Below are 8,002 nucleotides of genomic sequence, written 5' to 3'. Positions count from 1 at the left end.
TCTTGGTAACTGAAGATAACACAGCTTCACCTACCTGTAGGGGAGTTTTCTTTCCTTAGGTCCATGAAGCCCTTGGGGGTTGCTTTGTAAGAAGTGTGATCATTTCTCTAGGAGCAAATTTCCAGCTCTATTTTCATGATTTTCTGGGCTCACACATAGTCCCAACAATGCACATAGCTCAGGCAAAATGCAAACTTCACCAGCAATGACCAAGGCTGGGTATGTGGAGGCAAAGACAACTATGTGCGGGCTGCTTCTGGCCCATACTGATTGCAGAAGGCCATCAATTGTACGGTGCATCAGGATGCTGAGATGTTAGTGAAAGAAAAAAAAATTCTTTTAAATATATATTAGAATTAATTAAATCAGCGATACTTCCCTCTTGGAGTTTTGTGATGGTTACTTATGTGGTTATAACACAATCCCAGCTATCCTGAAGGGTGTCGGTCCTGAGGTTTAGATCTAAACTGGGCTCCAAAAGAACGAATACTCTGTGATCGTTAAGTAGAACCCTGGGGCCCTCGCTTTCTTTCCCAGGGGATTTCTATATCCTCTCTCTGCTTCTTGGATCCAGCCACTTAGCAAGCATGGACTGACATTGCACATTCGGTGCTGTGTAAAGGGCTCTCCAGATTCGTGGTCGGCATTCAACAAAAGCAAGTCCAGTGACCCGTGGGATGAAAATATTTGGAGCTCCTAAGCATTGCTCATGCGTTTAAAGGTGGACAGTGATCAGGGCGTCGAAAGAGCAGCTGAAAACAAAGCAGTCTGGGGAGAAAGCGGAAAAGCACAAAGCCTTAAAGATGGAAAAAACGAAAATCGGGGGCACCTGGCTGGCTCAGTCAGTGAGCACGCCGCTCTTGACCTCAGGGTTGTGGATTCAAGCCCCACGTTGGCTGCAGAGATCACTTAAAAATAAAATCATTTTTTTTTTTAAAAAGGGGTACCTGGGTGTCTCAGTCTGTTAAACGTCCGACTCTTGATTTCGGCTCAGGTCATGATCTCATTGTTTGTGAGTTCGAGCCCAGCATCGGTGTCAGTGTGGAGCCTGCTTGGGATTCTCTCTCTCTCCCTCTCTCGCTGCCCCTCCCCAACTCTTGCATGTTCTCTCTCTCTCAAAATAAATAAATAAACTGTTTTCAAAAATCTTTAAAAAGAAAATTGGTGAATGAGGAATGAGAACTAATTTCTGATCCTTGCTTCTCCGAGTCTATTGGGCTGACATTTCCTTTCTATGTTTCCTTTTTAAGCACTATGAGAATCAAGGTCCTTCACATCCACTTCACAATTTCATCAAGGAGCAAATGGAAGCCTGGGAGGGGAGGTGACCTGAGGGACTTGGGTTCTGGTAGGTCCGTGGAGACTGCCCTCCCCTCCTCCTTTATTCGTTTCCTACACTTATCAATTGTTGTAAAATGTATTCTCAGTACGATGGAAATACCTAATTCATTGACAGAGACGTCTGTTAAACAGCACTCCTTCCATCATGGCCAGGGAGGAACTTGATAACTAATACACAAAGAAGTACCTGGCATTTAGGAAAGAAACGTAAAGAAAAAAATTAAGAAATTCCGTATCAACAACAAAAATATCTTTGTTAGTCAGGCTATAGTAAAAGGAAGACAAAAACACCAAATAAGGGACCTGAGCTTGTGTTTTTTTTCCTATAAATAGACTTTTGGAAAAAGACATGAATTTTCCACTAAAATAATACTTTTAAGGCTGTTAATTACAGTAAAAAATTATTTCTCAGATCAGAGTGACACAAATATAATTATACACATATGTGTGTATATATATGTATATACATCATCTTTACATATATTAAATATGTATTTTGTAATAAATAAATATGTTTTTATTTAGGGCTTAAAGGTCTAGAAATAAATATAAAAGCATCAGCATGGCCAAACACGGCAGTGATTTTCTAGACTTAAAGGTCTAGAAATTCTGCCAGAAGCCCCTTTCCAGTAAAAGCAGAGCCTCTGGTAAATTACAAACTTGTCTTGCTGATAAATTCATCTCCCAGATGCTGACCAACTGGAAAAAAACATCGATCCCAGTGGAAGTCTGAGAAATTTGGAGGACAGTAACTCTGTCAGTAGCCAAGAAATGCTAGATGCCCAAGTAAGGTGTTTTGGGTAATACATCAGAGAGACTGGCTGGTTCAGGCTTAACCCCAAGGGAGAAGTGAGTGAAGTTCAGGAGTAGGCCAAAGCACCCACAGAGGAGAAAGCCTGGGCGTCCCGAGGGAACCAGACCAGGACCTCTCAGGCTCAAGGCTTTTTGGTTTCTATTTCCCTGGGCTGCATGGCTTCCCATTTATTCTGTCAGGTTCTCCCAAACACCAAGGATTAGGGTGTAAGTGAGGTGCTCCGAGGGGAATGGCGAGGTCAAGAGTGCAAATTAGACCTCAGACCTTGTTCTGCCTCAAGCAAAGGTACTGGACTTTTGTGCTTGTGCCACTCAGTTGATGATTATAGTCTGTGGGGCTGGGCATGAGCATGGGGGAAGAATAGAAACTCCCAGGGGCTTCAGGCTCTCTAAATGGATGGGTGGCCCCAGCGCCCAAGGGCACTCCTCAGAGAGTCACTCACAGAAGCTGGCAATGGGCACGCTCAGAACCGGTGAAAGGAACCCACGGGGGTCTGGGCAGGGCCACAGCTGTGTCTGCTGTAGTCTTTCTGCTTCCTTCCCTGTGCCTGCTTCCTCCCCCCTACCCCACCCTCTCTCTCTCTCTCTCTTACTCACTGCCCAACCTTCTCTGCTATCTCTTGCGTTTGGGTCAGGTACGGCTGCTCCAAGCTCTGTGTCCTATCACTTCCCATGAGAGTTTCTGGAAAAGACTGATAGTCTCTGCATCTCTGTTCCATCCTCCCAGGAGAGAGAATCTCTTGACTTAATTTGAAGCAGGTGTCTCCACCTCAGTCCAACTGACTGTGGTCATGGAGCCTAGGAGTGCAGGATCTTAACGTGTGTGTGTGTGTGTGTGTGTGAGAGAGAGAGAGAGAGAGAGAGACAGAGAGAGACAGAGAGAGACAGAGACAGAGAGAAATATCAGACCAACAGGTTCTCAGAAAAGCTCAGGATGGACCTGGCCAACTTCACCTTGGATCTCCTGGTCTGGGCTCATTCAACTACATACCTTGGATTTTAGGAAAACAGATGTCACAAATGTCCAGAGAGAAAAAAATATGTCTGACTTCAAGGCCAGAGGCTCTAAAAGCTTAGTTGGTTCAAGAGGGATGGGGGCTTAACAAGAGCAAAGTTCTGGACAAGCAATTACAAAGGATGCTCGTTTTTTGAGGAAGAAATGGGAAGATCTTAAGAAAGTTGGGTGGTGCCTGGGTGGTGACATCAACACACACAGACTATAAACGATTGTGCACAACATGGCAGGGTGTCTACAGAGTCATGTCAATGACAGTTATAGAACTAAAATAACTAGTAGAAGGAATTCAGAGAACAAAATATTCAGGAGCCTTTAAAAATAGATATAATTGAAATAATAACAAAGAGGTAACTCACTGCTTGAGACTGGGGTGTAATGATAAATGACTAGCGTGAGAACACAGGCCTTTTCAAGACCTTTAAGTGGAGAAAGCAAGTTTAAAACAGCAGAGCCAGTGAGATAAGTGGTAAATATAGAATTATGTTTATCTTCATGTATTTAAAGAAAACAAGAGCAAGCTGAATGTTGAGTTTATGGGTAAATTTTTCTTCTTTTTTCCCCCCTGTTTTGTAGACTATGAACTACCACTGCCATTGTTTATATCATGAGAATAAAATTAAGTCAATGAGAGAAAAGAGTAGAACTATTTCAATTTAGTTTCTTTTCTTTTTTTTTTTAACAAGAAAATTTTCTAATGGAACAGGGAAAGCACACATCCTTAAGAGGGTACCAAGGTCTGGATGGAAGGGGAGTTAAGGGACGATCTAGATGCTTTAAATGAGTTTAAGAGCCCAGGTCCAGGCAGATTATTCCCCAGAGCCTTGCAAAAACGTTACAATGATGTGCCTGGAACCACTGCTAGCAAACCAGACAAATTCAAGGCAGCTACAAAATGTGAAAGCAGCATCATCGAAAAGGTGAAGAAGCAGAGTTGCCTTAGATGAGAGTTGTTCCGGGAAGGCATCATTTGACCTTGGGAGGCAGCTGTTTCCTGTGCCCACCATCTTTGGGCAGCTGTTGGGTGATGCCCCATGATGATGGTATCACCGTGTCCTCCATGGACGGGAGGCTGGGCCAGGTCACAGTTCCTGAGGAAAGCTGGGTGGCCCCTCAGTGGACTACAAAGTACCCCCCTTCCCTAAAAACTAAAGCTGATCTAAAAAGGCAAGTCCTCTCTTGGCTCTTATGAGTAATTGTCGCAAAGGTCACAGGTTCTCATTTTACAAACAACCCAGGGTCACTTACACATAATCTATGTGTCAGGGTAATTTATTGGGGTGTTTCTTCTGACAGTCTCCCCCCCTACCCACCATTGCACCAAGGTGAACCAGCTCTTTGTGCTTCCCCCACCTTTCCCACTAACCTTGTGCTCAGGGGAAGTTGAGCTCAGAGGACTCTGCACCAAAAATGAAACTACACAAAAGACGCGTTTCTTCCTGGCTTTATTTTCCTAAAACCAGAGCTCATTGGAGAACCAATGTTCTTGTTCTTTGAGGACACCAATGGGGAGAGGAGCACCTTGGAGACAAACGAAGGCAGCTGGAGGGATTTCTTCTTACCTATAGGAGCCGAGAGGTAAGAGATACGCATCTTTTGCACAAAGATATACGGTTGTCAGGTCATTTACTATCTGCCTCACTCACACTTGTCACTCTCCGGGGCAGAGATGGAGTCTTATGTAAACACATAAAAACATAACAGGTGTTCCGCAAACATTTATGAATCAGAGAATGGTGGACAGCAAGGAAAAGGGAAACAGGAAACTGAAGTCAGTTTTGGAAGTAGAACTCTGGGAAGCAGATACTTAGTAAAAGACTGGAAGAGGAAAGGCAATCAGCTCGAACCCCAGGAGCCATGAATAAAGGAAGAAGACATGTAAGGAGCAAGGCCAGTACCAAGAAGTAGCCTCACCAGTGAGAGACCTAGGGCGGAGGGCTTCCCCTGAACTTGCTCCTTCATTGGAAGGTGATGGTCAAGAGTCTAATAGCCTCAGCAGAAACAAATGCTGTTGCCACTATCTCCTTCTTAGAATTTCAGAGGAAAATAGGCTCAAAAGATTATTTGAATAAGCACGCTTCCTAAATTAGCTTATAGCAACTTTCCTAGAATTCCTTCCAGTGCTGCTTCTGTAATCCATGAAACAAATTCTGTATCTCAATTCCTGGTGACACTACTTCCTAGATAACATACTTGGATTTATAGATTAAGACGATTACTGTGGATTAAGAGAATAATAGCCAGATCAAGAATGTCATGCTAATTAGGAGCAGAGCCATTTGCAAACCTAAAGAAACAGATATTAAGACATCCAAAGGGTGGCCCCAGCACGTGGGCCTCAGTGTCTCTTTGGAGAGTTGTTTGTTCCCCAAGTTAGGCCCCCAAGAAGGCTGCAAATGCTTGGGTAAGAAACCAGAGAAGGGTTATAGCTGTAGGGACTACTTTAGGAAAAAGAGCAGGTGTTTCCCTCCTCTCCTCATTAAGGAAAGCAGAGCTGGATTTGCTTTAGGGGACTTTAGAATGGGTAGAAAAATATTCTAGAGTCCTCATCCCATGTATAAGGCAATGGTGGGGACTTCTGTTTATCAGGGTGAAAGAAATCTGCATTGGAGAGTGTTACACATTTAGCAGGTAAACGCTGAGTTGTTTCCGTGATTGCTGTTTTAAGTGTAGGTTTAATCTTCCTAGCCCTTCCAGAAAACTACAGATAATAGGCATTAGGCTTGTGTGCTTAGGTCACAGACTAGTTGGGGACAAACTGGATTTACTGGTTCAGGAATCTCACCATGACTGATGTCTCTGCAGTGCAATGGGGAGCCACTGGAGGCTTTGAAGCAGAAGAGTGATGTGATCCAACCTTTATTTTAACTGGACCATTCTGTTGAAAATCGATCAAGGGACTAAGGGTGGAAGTGAGAAAACCAACAGAGAGGCCATTGCAGTCATTCAAGAGAGAAGTGATGGTGTCTTGGACCAGGGTGGGTATCATGGAGGTGGTGAGGAGGTGTCAGATCCTGGATCTATTTTGACAGGAGAGCCAGATGGATTTGTTGATACTCAGATATGGGATGGGAGAGTAAAAGTGAAGTCAAAGATGGCCCTGGGGTTTTTTGCTCGGGGGTTGACCAGCACGCTGGACCTCGGTGAATGGCACTGCCATTTACTAAGATGGGAAAGGCAGAGAGAAGCAGGTTTTGGAGGGGGAGAGTAAGAGCTGTTTTAGACAAAAAGTTCGAGAGGCCTATTAGATATTATAGATGTTTAGTAAGCATTTGGATGTGGTCCAGACTCCAGAAAGAACTCTGTTGGAGATAATAAATTTGAGAGTCATCAATGCTGAATATTGATCTTACCAAAAATTACAATACAGCTGTACTGGGAGGAAGGTGGGAGGAAAAAGTTTATGCGTGTGTGGGGGAGGGCTGTATCAGAAGGCAAGACTTCATCTTGCATAGAAGGAACTCAGTGGTAAGTAGCTAATGGGGGGGGGGGGCGGGAATCAAGAAATAGCTGTATAAGCATCACGAGAAGCTATTATCCCTATCACGTCTGCTCCGTATCCTTAAAATTTCCTTCCTCATCTTTTTTAGGATGGGTGTTTTTAAGAGTTTATTTTTCTTTCTTTCTTTCTTTTTTTAATTATTTGTTGTCTACCACATGGAGGCATTCAACAGCCATGTGATTTTTTTAAGTAATCTCCACACCCAAAGCGGGGCTCCAGTTCACGACCCCGAGATCAGCCAGATACTCATCTGACTGAGCTAGCCAGGCACCCTTTTTTTTAAATCTCCTTTTTAACAGCTTTATCAAGACACGAGTCACAAACTATACAATTCATCCATTTAAAATGTACAGCGCGGTACGTTTTAGTATATTCATAGAATTGTGCAACCATCGCTACAATTAATTTTAGAATTTTTTTATTATGCCAAAAAGAAACCCTGTGCCCCTTAGCCATCAACCCTCAATCCCCTACCCCTCTCCCCCAGCCTAGGCAGCCAATATTCTACTTTATGTCTCTATGGACTGGCCTATTCTCCATGTTTCATATAAACGGAATCACGCGATATGTGGTTTACTTTGCTGGTTTGGGTTTTTCGACTCTCCTCTTCCTCTCTCCTAAGTTCTGTCTTTTCAAGCCGCCTGCACCCCCACAGCCAAGCTTCGGGTTCTTTGGTCCCTACTTTGCAGAAGCCCCTGTCATCACTCCTGAATTCAGCTGTTCTTAGAAAATCCTTCCTTTGCCGTGGCCCTCCATGACAAGAACGTGCATACCTCCCTACAGCCCTACCAATGACTGTCATTCAGTGCTGTGAATGAATCAGAAACATTCCAGAGTATCTTGGACTGTGTTGCCTGAGAGCAGGGCTGCCTGATGATTTCAGGCAACATTCTAGGCAGCCTAATCAGAGTTTATCAGCAGCACCGTTTACCCTACTGCAAATTATAAGGCATAGAAAGTTTTTGAGGGGAAACTACATTGCAGTTTATATTTTGGATTGGATTCCACAGCCTTGTGAAACATTTCTATCCCCCATTCTTCTTTTATACTTAAACAAGGGAAAGGGGTATTTTTTACATTGAATTTTACAGACTCAACAATAGTGCTTTTGCTTTTAAAGCTCCATGGGTTACCTGTGACAACAAAACCTTTTTCCACACTGGCATTTGCTGGGGAATTGAAGCGGAGTGCTGAACCTGTTTTCAGCACATATAGGTATGTCAGAGGATGTTCTCTGGATTTGTTCAAGAAGTGGCCATATGTCCAGAATACGGTCTTCCTCATAAAAAAAAAAAAAAATTAGAAAGAGTTTTGTTCTTCATGCTTACAAC

This window comes from Panthera tigris, chromosome A1 (genome assembly GCF_018350195.1).
Source record: "Panthera tigris isolate Pti1 chromosome A1, P.tigris_Pti1_mat1.1, whole genome shotgun sequence".
Classification (NCBI taxonomy): Eukaryota; Metazoa; Chordata; class Mammalia; order Carnivora; family Felidae; genus Panthera; species Panthera tigris.
Note: the sequence above shows the minus strand (reverse complement) of the source record.